Source organism: Cynocephalus volans, chromosome 9 (genome assembly GCF_027409185.1).
Source record: "Cynocephalus volans isolate mCynVol1 chromosome 9, mCynVol1.pri, whole genome shotgun sequence".
Lineage (NCBI taxonomy): Eukaryota > Metazoa > Chordata > Mammalia > Dermoptera > Cynocephalidae > Cynocephalus > Cynocephalus volans.
The window spans coordinates 94,086,055-94,100,123 of record NC_084468.1 but is presented as its reverse complement, the minus strand read 5'-3'; the positions used below and the strand labels follow the sequence as shown (position 1 = coordinate 94,100,123).

Here is a 14,069-nt window from a genome sequence, read left to right as displayed (position 1 = left end):
TGGTCCGTGATCATAAACTACTTATTCTGTCTTTGACTCTTTTCTAGCCCTAAAAAAAACCCACTCATTCCTTCACATTTTCTCCTGGCATTAGATCAGACTACCTAACTAAAGTAACCCCCAGGTAAGGAGAAGTATCTTTAACCTGTCTAGGTGGTATGTGTTTGTCTCTTAAAGAAGTAGCTTCCCAGAATGATTCTCATTGGCAGGGCAGGCCAGAGAAAGCCTTGACATATGTCTTAACCTTGCCAGACCAGGCCCTCCAGGATCACACAATGTGACCCCAGTTCCAACAGGCTTTGAATTAGGTACAACTCTCTCAGGGACACAAGATCTACTTTTGGCACATCCCCATCTTTCTGCAGTTGTTTTCCCACTTCCAGGGCTACCCCTCCCTTCAGTCCCTTCCAACTCATGGAAGGGCTTTTTTAAAGTTTAATTTTTATGTATTTTGCATTTCTAATTATTTTAATGAAAAGAGGTGATTAAATTCCAGTGGTAGGCACTCATTGCCCCAATTTTCCATAAGCATAATGCCTCTGGTTCCATGGTTTCAACTGGATGGCAATTTGCCAATAATCAGACACTCTGTATCAGAACACCTCCTCCATGTAGGCAAGTATTGCCAGGTAAACTTGGAGTTGAGATGTCTAAGATGAGTATTTCAGCTCTTTCCCAATTTTTGCCTGAGGCTCACTCTGATATCTGAACATACTCTATCTCCAAAGCCAAAATGTCTGGCTATAAATGAGCTTCAACACAGGTACCACCAGTCCAAGGAGTGCCACTTAGCTGAAGAGCCTTCAAGAGTCTTTCATTTGCCTTGACTTTCAATAGTTGGCTGTCTTTTCTGCCTCTCTGACCTTGACTTTCTTACCTTTCATCCCCCTGTCTTTAACAATTTTAGTATGTGTCTTTTCCTTTTTTTTTTTTTTTTTTAAATAAATAGTATACAGGGGTATAGGGAAAGAAAAGACTGTACATATAAGATAAATAATCCGGCTAATGCTGCTTCTTCAAAAAGAAAAAAAGAATATGCACAAGTTTGGTTTGAATGTTTTATGTGATATTATCAATTTAAATAAAATCAATTTAAACACAAAATTATCAGGCTGAATTTCAAATTGTAAGCAAATCAAATGATATAAGGGTTTGGCAAAAGGGAAAATCAATTAGCAAATAACTCATTATCCTATTTATACTTTAATTTTATTAGCTGTTTCTTTAAATTCTGTTTTGTATTACAAGTCATTGTTAGAAATTAATAAATTGAACTGATCCGGGTATCTGTATGATGAGGCTGAATTTAACACTGCTCATATTCCAACATACTTTATCAAAACCATAACAATAACTAGCATTGGAAATGGAAATATAAACACCAGACAAAATTAAAATTTTGACTCAGAGTAGCAAAAAAAATGTGCTATTATTGTAAAACTTGAGAATGTTTAAATAAAGAAATGCTTTAGGGCCTACCCCGTGGCGCACTCGGGAGAGTGCGGCGCTGGGAGCACAGCGACGCTCCCGCTGCGGGTTCGGATCCTATATGGGAGTGGCTGGTGTGCTCACTGGCTGAGTACCGGTCATGAAAAAGACAAAAAAAAAAAAAAAAAAAAAAAGAAATGCTTTATAGTTATCATGAAAATTGGCTAATAGAAATTTCTTACACTTTCATTAAATCAACCCCAAAATATCTTGCCAACACTGTGCTTTTCAAGAGATCAAACAAATGTGTAACGTTTAAAAAAAAGAGACCTACTTAAAATTGCTGAAACTTATTCTAAATCTAGTGATAAATCTGCTAAATGCAATATCTGAAAATATTTAACTGGTTTATCTCACTGGGTACGAAGGAAGCAAACCGTAGAATTTCTTTTAGAGAGCTGCCTAGCAAAACTGGCACTGCTTCATCCTGCTACATTTCCCCACAAAAAAGGCTTCGCTTCATAGCTAATAACAAAAACACAAACACAAACAGTACTTTAAGAAAGCTGTACGTTCCCTATTCATCAGATAAATCCCTTGCACAATAAGCTACTACCCCACTATGCAACACCACAAAGAAAGTTGATCCTATTGCTGAAATCTTACAAGATGCACTAAAGAAACCCAGAAGTTAAAACTCTTAAATTTTAAATTAAAGAGAAAGGAGAAAGTTCTCTAATTCTGAACACAGTAAAACAAACAAACAAAGGCAGCTAAATTAAACACTATATTTCACTTCTTAAAATGCAAAACAACTGAAATAATAGTGGATGTGTACACAGATATAGTTAGAAAGATTTAATTCAGAGCTGCTTAAAATAGTGAAAACTGAAAACAAACTAAGTGCCCAACAATAGGGGCTTGGTTAAGTCGAGATGTAGCCATATAATACAAAACTAAAAATGACGCTGTGTAAGAGCATTTAGTGACACAGAGATGTCCATATTTAGGTGGGAAAAAAAGTTAGAAAATAGTATGTAGAAAATGAACCCAATTTTGTACAGAATAACTTTCTAGATGTGCAACTTCATGAAAGTTACTTAATTTCCCTAAATCAGTTTTTTTCTCAGTAAAATGGGGATGATAATAATAGTACCCACCTTACAGGGTTGGAGTGGGGATTACAGGAGATTCTGTGTATAAAGCAAATGGCACATTGCCTGGCCTACAGGAAGCTCATACATGTGAGCTCTTTGGGCTACACGTGCATGGCGGTGCAAAAGAATGGGAGGATATAATGTTAAGTGGCTTTCTGGGTGGTGGGATCATGGCTTTCTTTTACCTAAACTTAAAAAATTTCCATAAGTAACACACTACTTACAGGAAAAACAAATAAATTAGAATATCCACACACAGTGATAATCCTCGTAAAAATCTACCATAGTGCTTTGCTCACTGTAAATAAATCTTAGTTGAGCTGAATTGATCCTTCACATTTCATTTAAACAAGCTTGCTCTAGAACATTTAAAATCATTTAAGCTTAAGGGCTAAACTTGACTATAATATTTGTTTTGGGCAAAGTGAGTCATACTTGCATTATTCAGCCTCATAAGAATTGACGAACCATCAATTCAAGAACCATTGAAAAGCCACTAGATCTCCCACTGTCAGTGGGAGGCAGCCTATGGCAACCTAATCACTTCTTGTTTCTTCCCAAATCCCCAACCCTCCTTTTTGACTCCTTTTTTTTTTTTTTCCTCTTGGTAATCAAAGCCCGGGGTTTCTCTCTACTGGACTGTAAGCCTCAAAGGCAGCAATGGTGTCTCCATCTTAGCAATGCTATCAAGTAGTACAGTGGCTGGTGTATAGTAGCTGCTTACTTAATGTTCAGCAAATAAATGAACTGAATAAACATCTGACAGTATTCAGGTAGTAGTTCAGGACAAAGGCTTCAATTCCCCCATGAGAACTAGATAAAGGTCAGTAAGCTATTCTTTATACTAAAACTGTCTAAAATTCTCAGTAATTGGTTCCTTAAAAAAAGAAAGAAAGAATATGTCATCTCAAAGTATCACTTTTTTTCCTTTCTTTTTTTGGCAGCTGGCCAGTACCAAGAACCAAACCCTTGACCTTGGTGTTGTAAGGCTGCACTCGGCCAGCCCCAAAGTATCACTTTTAAAAAAAGAAAAAAAGTTCTCATATTCCAGTGTCTACTTTAAAACAGTAAGATTATTTCTATCTTTTCCCTATATTTTGTTTAAAGTCCCGTGAAAATCCCAGAGATTTTAAGTAACTCACTTGAAGAAACGCAGTTAATAAACTACCACCCAGACAGTTTCAGGTCACCTGGCTTACCCTGCCCATGATCTCTCTACACAACACTGTGGGAAGACATCTCCCATGACCTTGCACCCTAAAAGCTGTTGTTGTTATAGATATGGTAAAAACAAATGTTTTCAATAACATCTGAGCAAATGCTTAAGAGTGTTCCAAATAGTTCTTAGGGCTTTATGAGAATCTGAGAGAACAGGGAGCAGCAACTTAAAGGTATCCCAGTGTTTCCCTCCAGGTTCATAAAGTCAACCAGCTTTACTTAAAAATGAAACTAAAGAAACCAAATTAAATATTAACTTGGGAAAGAACACTTCAACCATAATACTGTGAACTAAAGAACATAAGCAGACCAAGGAAAGGGCTATAAAAAGGAAATTTTGCATTGCTTCTTAAAAAAAAAAAAAAGTAAGGGTAAAGTAAAGTTGGAGAGCTTTCCACAAATCCTTTCTTCCTGCAAATTCCAGGTCTGTCACCTTCAGCTACTGCTCTGAAGTTGTTTCAACAGTGAATGGCAGTTCCCATGACAAAGGGTGGGAACTAAAAACGTTCTCAGGTATCCACACTGAAATGTTTAACTTCCTGAACACATGTCCCACTCCAAAGAACTTGCCAAAGGATTTCACATGCTAAACCTCAGCCGAGCAGGTTTATAAGAAGGAAATTCTGTGGAAATTAATTATTACCTAAACCAGCTGGAATATACTATTATTTATATATAAACAGTTACAATTTGTTGGGGCCTGCTTTGTACCAGACATTATGACAGATCTTTTGTGCTTTAATTCTCATTACTAATCCTTATTTAATCCTCATTATTATCTGAAGTAGTTATAATCCCATTTTACTGGTTCAGAGTGTTTATGTACCTGAAGACCTACCGTTAATAGACGAGACTAGAAGTGAAACTAAGGGTTTGAAAAATTAAGTATAGATTCAAACCGGTTTGCTCAGTTGCTTAGATCACAGCTTTACAACACCAAGGTCACGGGTTCGGATCCCCATGACGGCCAGCCGCCAAAAAAGAAAAAGAGAAAAAGATCCCTGCCGGACTCAGTGCCATCAAATAGTTAGTTGAAGGTCTTCAAAATTTAAAATATATGTCAAAATGTTTTTAAGGTCATTTTAGAACACGCAAGACTTGAAATAAAGGAATGGCAAAATTAATAAAAATGAAAGATTACAGGACATAACATTTGAATTGATTTCGAGATGCCACCGCGGGTTATTAACAATTATGCATACCCACAGATGTTGGCGGGGACCACTCCACCTCCTTGCGCTGAGAAACCAAGTCTCCCCTTCCTTAGGGAAGCAGCTCTGGAATGCCAAGCGCTGAAGGGTTTCGGTGTGGGCAGCCCAGAGCTGACTGTTACTGCTCACACATCATCAGTAAGTGACTCTCAGAAAGGAGAAAAAAAAAAAAAAAAAAAGTCCCTCCTCCGCCACCGAACTTCAGCCCTGACCTCCGAGTGGCTCTAGACAATCAATGATTTCACCTGTGTCCCTTCAACGCCAGGACCGAGTTACCCGAAACCGGTGGCATATGAATGAAGCTGAATGCTCAGAGCCAGGAGACTAAGCCACGCATCCATCCTCCAGCAGACAAAACCGAGGAAGGATGCCCCGAGGCGGAGCGGGTGGGGGCCGCATGAGAAGCCACGTCCCGGGTTCGCGACCCACCTCCCCTCCCGCGCTTCGCAGCACGCGCCGCTTCTCCGCCCCTCCCCCTCCCACCCCTCTGGGCGCTCCTTACCCGCTCGCTGCTGGGGCTTTCGACACTCCCAGCTGAAGGCACTTGCTCCCGGGAGGGGGACGTGCCAGGGGACGGAGCCCGTTGCCGCAGCCGCCGCGGCCAGCTCCGGGCGCTGCCACCCCCGGGCCGAAGCCGCTAGAAAGTTTGCTGAGGGTCTCGCCCTCCCCCGCCGCGGCCCCGCGAGTGGAAGCTGCCCTCCTGGCTCCTCGCGCGGCCGCCGCCCCCGAGGCCGCACTCGGCGGTGCTGCAGCACGGGCCGGGCTCCGTGCGCGCCGAGGGCGGGGTCTCCCCGCCCCGCTCTGCCCGCTGCGCGGCGCGGCGCCCGGTGTTTACCGCGGCCCGGCGGCCCGCTCTCCCCGCCCGCCGCGCGGCCCTCGCCCTGCGCGCTCCTGACATCATTCATTCTCACACCCTCGCCCGCCCACTCCACTTCCAAACAGTGACTCACCCGGAGGCCCGGTGGCGGCAGCGCCCGCTGCCGCTGCTGGGGCTCTCCTGGCACAAGAGCGGAGCCCGAAAAACCGGTGCGACTTCTTAAGACGAAAATCCCGGCCGACTCTCCCCTCTCCCAGCAATTAAAGGTGCAGGGAAGGGAGGGGCTTGGCAGGCAGGGCAGATTGGCTCCGAGCGGAGAGCGCGAGGGCCCGGCGCAGACCTCCCTGAGCGCTGACCGGGATCAATCTGGGAAAGTTCTCTGGGTGCCACTCCCAGTAAGTTTCAGGGGTGGGGCTGGGAAGGGATCCCCCACCTCCGCACCCCGCCTGTTTGCCTCCTGCTTCCTGACGGGATATGAGTGGGCTTGGGGAGCACTAGCATTGACTCAGGGTGTTGCCCTGGCCTAGATCAAAGAGGTGGGTTTTCAAACCTGACAGGGTCGCCTGGCAAGGCTGGTCATCAGTCCACATGGTGACAGCTGTAGGTGTGAGGGGGGAGGGTGCTCCAAGTAAATGAGGCTAATGATACCTTTCCCTTCGTGCCTGACCACGTGTCATTTGTCCTGTTAATTGATTTGCTTCTCATTAAGGATAAGAAACCGTAACCAAAATAAACAGTGAAAGAGTAGTTCTCTGCTCAACTGAACAGTGTGCTTTTCCGCAGCTTTTGGTGCACAAGGTGGCCGTGTGTGGTTTCTTCGAAGACCTCAGCAATTATGTTTTTGGAAGGAGGTTGCCGTCTTAAAAATGGTCAAGGCTCTACATTTACTTGGAGTTGCTATTCATACACCTGCTGGGCAGTTTTCAAAGGAAACGATGGCAGTCTCAGAGAGTCTAACTAGGAATGACCTATCTGAGGGAATTTGAGCAATCTTTAATGAATTAATTGACAGATATGTTTTATGTTAATTTCTACTTCAAGACAAGGTAATTATGTTTAGGATTTGCACTAGCTTATGGGTGCTTCCGTATAATCAACAAAAATAAGTAGAGGCGTCTCTGGGTGTCTAGTGCAGATATCATGTGGGTAAACAATCTTTTGTCTATGCTTATTAAACATGATGGTAACAGAAAAGAACAGGCAGGGCAGTCCCCAAACTGACAACTGCAAGATGGTATCACAGTACAGAAGCTTCCCCCAAATGAAAATGCGCCTAACCAAAGGCTCAACATCATTGCTGTGGAAAATGTACTCATTTAAAGCTACAGAAAGGTAACCCAGAAGAGAACGTGGATAATTAAAATTTATTTTTGAGGGGTTTATTTTTCCTTTTCAATAGGAGCTCATTTTCAGTTTTACAAAAGCCCAGGCATTTTGCCCAAAAGGCAATAGCAAATGGATTGGCTTGCTAGGATGCAAAGTAAATGGAAATTCAAATCAACAATTTTTATAGACCATCATAGATATAATTCAGAAGCTTGGGCTTCCTGTCCATTGGTAACACACAGGGGCTAGATTCAAATGTGTAGCCATCATGGGTTCTGATCTCCATCCTGGCCAGCTGCCAAAAAACCAAAAAACTACACAAATGTGTAGCTATGCAGAGGCAAGTTTGGGTGAATATCCTACCTTCTTCCTATTTTATGACCCAAATATTTGGACATTATGGAAATATGCATAAATTAAATTTTCTATGGACCTGAAAAAATGACGTTGTGGACTTTTTAGTCTATACACATGGATGAAGTCAAAAAGCTCCAAACAGGGGCTGACCAGTTAGGTCAGCTGGTTAGAGCAGGCATTGTTACGGTCCATCATAGTCCTCTATCTGTTTATTGGGTAGTTCTGAATTTGTAATTTGTGTTTACTAGTGTGCTTCAGTTTAAATGTTGTGAAATAAATAATTAGGTCATTTTATTTATTTATTTATTTTTATTTATTTATTTATTTATTTTTTGCTGGCCAGTACAGAGATCAAACCCTAGTCCTTGGTGTTAAAATTAGGTCACTTTATTACACTACTTAAATATCCTCAAGTAAATATAATAGTGTAATTGTGACTGAGTTACATGAAGTTTTTCCATTCTACTGTCAACATATGGAAAACAAATTATTCATCTTAATTTCTGTGTTTTGAAAAATAATGAAATAATGATATCTGTCTCAAGGAAGTGATTTCTTTTTGTTTTATTTTAACTGCACCTTTTATTCTTACAGTGTATCAAAGTTTACTACATCATTTCAAAAATAATGGTGCTGAATGCTCTAAGGGAGAGAAAGGGCTGACAGGTGTGTTCTTATTAATTGCTTTTTTTCTAAACCAGTGCTTACTGTAAATCAAGTTATACAGATATTTCTTTGGTTTGATAAAACATACTGATTAAATTAGGAAAACATTATATATATATATACATATATATATACGTAGTACTAATCTCCTTGTATGATAAATTACTCCTACTCTGAACATACCTAAAGTCGTTTACTGAATCAACAAATTTTTATTGAGTTCCCGCTTTGTGCCCATGGTTGTATATATAAAAATCACCATGTATACTTTCTAAACATATGTCTCAGCAATGAGAAAGTTTTTTTTTTGTTTGTTCATTTTGCATGGGAATGTTTATTGCAGCATTATTCATAATTTTCCCAGGATCCAGCATAGTGCCTGGCATTGAATCATTGAGTGAGTGAATAAACGAATAAACAAATGAATAAGCCTTAAAGAACAAACCAATAGGGAAATAACTCCATTTTATGAAATACTATGTAGCCAATAAAAAAAAAGATAAAATAGTTCCATAGGCTCTGACATAGAAAACTGCTCTTGTTAAGTGAAAAATATAAACAGAAAAAATATATATACCATTTTATGAAACAAACACTATTCTCCACCAAAAAAAATTCATAGCTAAACTATATATTACCTCTTGGCAATGAGATACAGTAGAGCGTAGTGTGAGGGGGAGACTTGTATTTTTGGACTATTTTCTAAAGCCCACATTACTTTTCTAACTAAAAACACTACTGCAGGCAATGTTAGAATTTAGAAGACAGTAACATAATGAGTCTCTCTAGTTGGTGAGACAAAAAGATTCAAAACAACTAGAGGTTAAGTTTACTTACATCTGGATTTGGGGTTTCAGATATTCATCCGGTGCCAGGCCCACCCAAAAAGCAAACACCTACCATTTATTGACTGCTTATTGTATGCCATGGACTATTCAAATTGCTTTTCCTATATTGTCATTTAATCTTTTCAGCAACCTTCTGGGGTAGGTACTCATAATTCCCTTCACTACATCAGAGGAAACTAAAGACAAGCGAGATTGTCATTTACTGGAGATCATACTCAGGTAAATGGCATTGTCTGGATATAAAACCAGGACCTTTTGGCTATCAAATTCACACTTTTGACCACCATTCCTTAAATTTCATCTACACTAATATAACTCTTCTGATTAACAATACTCTTACTTTTTTAGGTGTTTTTTTTTTCTTGGTGGCTGGCCAGTATGGGGATCTGAACCTGTGACCTTGGGGTTATCAGGCTGAGATTTAACCAACTTTTGTAGTTTTAAAAACATACTTATTTTAAACTTTATAAAAATATATAAGGTAATAGTACCTAAGTATTATAGAGCAATTAGAAAATGAAGAAAAAAAATATAACCATCATATGAGGGTATTTCAAAAAGTTTCTTGAAAAATAGAATTAAAAGGTAATATGACTCTTTCCACGAACTTTTTAAAGACCCCTCGAATATAAGATTCTTATTCTGATTTTTAAAAATTAAGCAGTATCTCATATTTTTTCCTCAATCATCCTATCAGTGGCTCCATGGTATGCCAGAAAATGTTTGTGTGTATGTACGTGCATGCACATGCATGCACGTGCACACGTGTGTTTGTGTGTGTTGAATTTAGTTTCTCTATAATCTAATTATTTATAATCTAGTAGTCTAATTCTTAATTTGAAAGCAGTTTAGTGCAATATTTTACATTTTTCTATTAATGAAAACCCTTTGACTATCTTAGTAGTTACTATCTACTACACAATGCATACAAATATTCTTTATTAAATAAAAGTGTTTTGAGTATTCAGAAAAGTACATGGAAGGTGCCATGTGCCACATTCTGGTAACATTATTGGCCATGTTCCTTCTGGACTGGAGGGACGGGAAGGGCGTAGGGAGAGCAATATGCTGCTCTGCAGTGATCCAGGTGCAAAATGGCAGTGGTCTGGGTTAGTAGAGCAGTGATGGGAGGAGGAAGTAGAGCAGATTCAAAGTGTAATGGACAGGATTTGCAGATCAATTGGATATGGGGATGGAGCCAAAGATGACTTCTACTTTTTTTGTTTGCTTGTTTGAGCACTTGTGTGGATGATGGTGCCCTTTACCAAGGCAGGGAATGTTGAGAGAGCAGCAGATTTGTGGGTGAAGATGGTGAGTTTTAAACCTGATGAGTTTGAGATGTATAAATGGGAGATGTCAAGTGAGAAGCTGATGCTATTGGCCTGGAATTCTGAAAAGAGGCATGGACTGGAGACATAAATTTAAGAATAACCAGCATATAATAATAATGGAAACCATAGGGAAAAAATGAGATGGCCTAGAAAGAGTAGAGTGAGAAGTGGTCTGAGAGAGAACCCAACACTATAGGTGAAGGAGGAGAATACAGCAGTGCAAGTGGAAGCAGAGCATCCCGACCGATGCTGAAGTTATCTGGAATGACGGCCAGACTAGGGGTAGAGAAGAAAACTATAAAACGATTAATAATGAGTTGTATTGAGGAGAGGAAGAGGACAGTACAGAAGACACAAATGCCTCAGGATCAGGGCATTCACAAAAGCCTGGCATAATCATGGTCTAGAGTATCTCTAGAAATTAAAGAAGACACAGACTTTTCCTTTCAACTCTAGGGTATGTAAAATACGAGAAGATAATTAGTCATCCTTGTCAGGCTACAAAGAAAGGGTGTCCCTAGATTTCTGTTAAGGCTAGAAAATAACAGAGAATATTCAGAGAAGGGATTAAGTATATAGGAGAGTTTGTGATTATACAGTAGTGATTTCAGAGGATATATAAAAATGGTTAGGGAGCAATGTTCCATGTTTTGAGTGGGAGAGATCAGGGGAAATAAGTCACAGAGTATTATGGAAACAAGTGTATGGAGATAGGACAGGCAGGTGAGTGTAGTAGGGGAGGTTTTCTCCCTGAACCCACCCCCTCACTCTCTTTTCTGGAGCTGAGAGCCTTTCCTGAAGCTAGGGTAGAAGGAGGTCTTATATAATGTAATTCAAGCCTAGAATGGAGACGTACTTATTTAGCACAATAAAATTCAGGAGTTATGTCAAAGGGAGGATAATCTTAGCAGTGCAAGTGGTCTCATTTTACATTAGCTGTTCCATTCAGAGACCAAACAGCTATGAATACCCCTGCCCCTCCCCCTTTCCTCCCTCAGGATCCAAAGACCACCAACTTGCCCCAACCAGCTGTGCTTAGGTATACTTGAAACTAAATGACCAATCATGACAAATATTGTGGGAACGAACGGGCAGGAGAAAAGAGGTTGAAAAATTCTGAGCAGCATTTCTTGTGGAAGAGGTAGAAAGATGCTGGTAGGGGTGAAAGTCGGAGGGCCACACTCTGCTGATCAAGAGAGGAAGCCATGGGGTCTACTGAAATAGCAGACAACTGTGGATGGAGCAGTGGTGGTTAGGGAGTAAACTGATTGGGTTAGAGAGAACAGTACAAACATCCATCACTCAGGGGCATCTGGTTGGTTGAAATATAATGCTTGAACTGGAAATAAGGGCTGGTTCTAACCTCGGGATTCTGTGTTGTTAAATAAAAATTATAGGAGGCCATTGTTTTGGACAAAATTCCTGCACAAAGGCCAGACTAAAAAGTTCCATGTCACTTAGGCTGTGGTCTGACCTTCAGAGAAGTCAGAAGAAAGATAATAGCCAATTTCCTGAACAGGCCAGTTTAAGTCTTCCATAGGCATGACAATAAAGTTCTAAATAAATAAAGTTTTAATCCTTACACAAAAGAGATAGCCTTAAGTAATGTGATGTTATTTTTCTATTCTTTCTGTCCCCATCTTACAAGGAAAGTAACTTTGAAATGACCAATTCACTTTTTGTTCTTTGTTTCTGCTTTCTGCAGCCTTTTTCTGTCTATAAAACCAACCTCCTCTGCTCGGCTCATTGGAATACTTATTCTAGTTTATGGAATAACGTGTTGCCTGATTCTAGAATCTCAATAAAACCAATGGAGATCTTCAACTAAATTTGTTGTAATTTTATTCTTTGCAGTGTATATGATTGACCGTGCGTAGGACTGTGTATAGGATTGCTTTTTTACTATATGACCCTCACTTTACCTTAAAGGGGTAAGTGTTAGGGCCATGTGAGAAACGGTAGGGCTGGCTGGTTAGCTCTCTTGGTTAACACCAAGGTCAAGGGTTGGGATCCTTGTACCCCTCATACTGGCCAGCCACGAAAACAAAACAAACAAACAAAAAGAAATAGCAGATACAGTTTTCTGATTGTCTCTTGGAAATAGTGGATAGTGGTCATTCGACTTCACAAATTCAAGAGCAGCAAAGAAAAGGAGGCCTGAAAGGCCCGAATGTTGACAATGATTTGATTGTCTCCTAGGAAGATTAGCCTGGAACAGCACTGCCTAAATTTGCCACAGAAGAGTCATCATTATGTGGGGCCCACCCATTGTTTATCGAATCTTCATGGGATGGGTTCCAGACACCCTTTTAAGCAAGTGCCCGAGATGATTTTTTTTTTACAAAGCTTTATGTTCTTTTTTTTATTTAATATAGAAATGTATTACGATGAGTTCTTGAAAATAAAAATGTTCTTCATTATCTGATTTAGAAAATTCAAAACTGTCATAACAGAGGAGATGCAGAAAAGAAATAAAGTAAGGGAAAAAACTTAGATCATAATAAGAAATAAGTTTTGTTCTTGCTTTCAATCTCCCATAACAAAGTATGTCAAAGAAAATGAATGATAGGTACATATTTAACAAGTTATACAATATATATAAAGATTATTATACCCTAAAAGAATTATGTAAAGTTAATGTTTGATTAAAATATTTACATCGATGGCGCTTTGTAGACTGCTTAATAGTGGTGGTTTTTTTTTTCTTTTTTGATTCTTTAAAAAGATCAACAAAATTTGCAAACCTTTGTCTAGAGTGACCAACAATAAAAGAGAAGACAGATTACTAAAGTCAGAAATAAAGCAGAGGTGTGGTAGAGCAGTTGCTTCTTCTATTATGCTGGAGTGGGCTTTGAGGAGAGAGACTTCCTCTTCTTTTTTCGGTCTCCACTGGTGAAACTACTTGTGTCACTGCAGTCAAGTGTCTGGCAGGCCACCTACGCTGTAGCTGTGGCTATTGCTGTAGCATTGAGCCACATTTGTGGCAGCCATGACAGTGGCTGTCATGAGCCATCTGTGAGGAAATGGTGTTTTCTTGCCTGTTTCTGGGTGAAAGGGGCTGCCCTTGGCTTCTGCCTAAGAATCCTGGGTGTGTTGTTTCTTGCCTACACACGGGCAGAGGAGGCTGCCCTTGGCTTCTCCCAAGATAATTCTAATATGGAGAAAAATTTGGAAACTTTTAGCCTAAGGTAATGATTCTTCACCTTTTTTTCTGTATAGTTGAGGTGAATTACATCCTTCCTAAAGAAATATTAGCTGCAATTTTCATCAGGGACCATGCCATCTTAGAAGGGACTATCAGAATTACAAGGCTCTCTGGGGCTGGGTGAGAGGGAGGAGCAAGAAGGAAAGGGAGAATATTGCTTACCCAGAGAGACTCAGACTCTTTGTCAATAAGGAAGTTCATCCCCCACCATCCCACTCCCAGTCCCCTTCCCTGTTTCACAATCATTGATATAGACTCTGGTCTACAGGAATAGACTTCACTAACCAACTTTAATCTTGATGGTTAATTTTAGGTCTCAACTTGACTGTATTAAGGGGTACTCAGATAGCTGGTAAAGCATCTGAGAGCTAGGTTATCCTTCATCTTCTGCCCTTGGACATCAGAACTCCAGGTTCTCTGGTGTTTGTTTGGACTCTGGGATTTGCACCAGCAGCCTCCTGGTTCCCAGGCCTTTGCTTGGGATTGAAAGTTAAACCTTAAAACA

General features: G+C 40.1%; 1 protein-coding gene across 6 annotated transcripts in view; it reads right to left on the bottom strand.

Annotated features, from left to right (window-relative positions):
• The window catches only part of SGMS2 (sphingomyelin synthase 2), a 74,827-nt gene extending 68,652 nt beyond the window's left edge, over positions 1-6,175 (bottom strand). The window contains exons 1-2 of one of the 6 annotated variants that reach the window (XM_063108069.1): positions 5,965-6,175; positions 1,480-1,575 (exon numbers count right to left, since the gene is read on the bottom strand). The gene's annotated coding sequence lies outside the window, so the exon portion shown is untranslated. Of the gene's footprint in view, positions 1-1,479; positions 1,576-5,516; positions 5,827-5,964 lie in introns of those variants that run through there. The other 5 variants (XM_063108062.1, XM_063108066.1, XM_063108064.1 and 2 more) reach the window with 5 other exon arrangements.
• Positions 6,176-14,069: the final 7,894 nt, after the last annotated feature.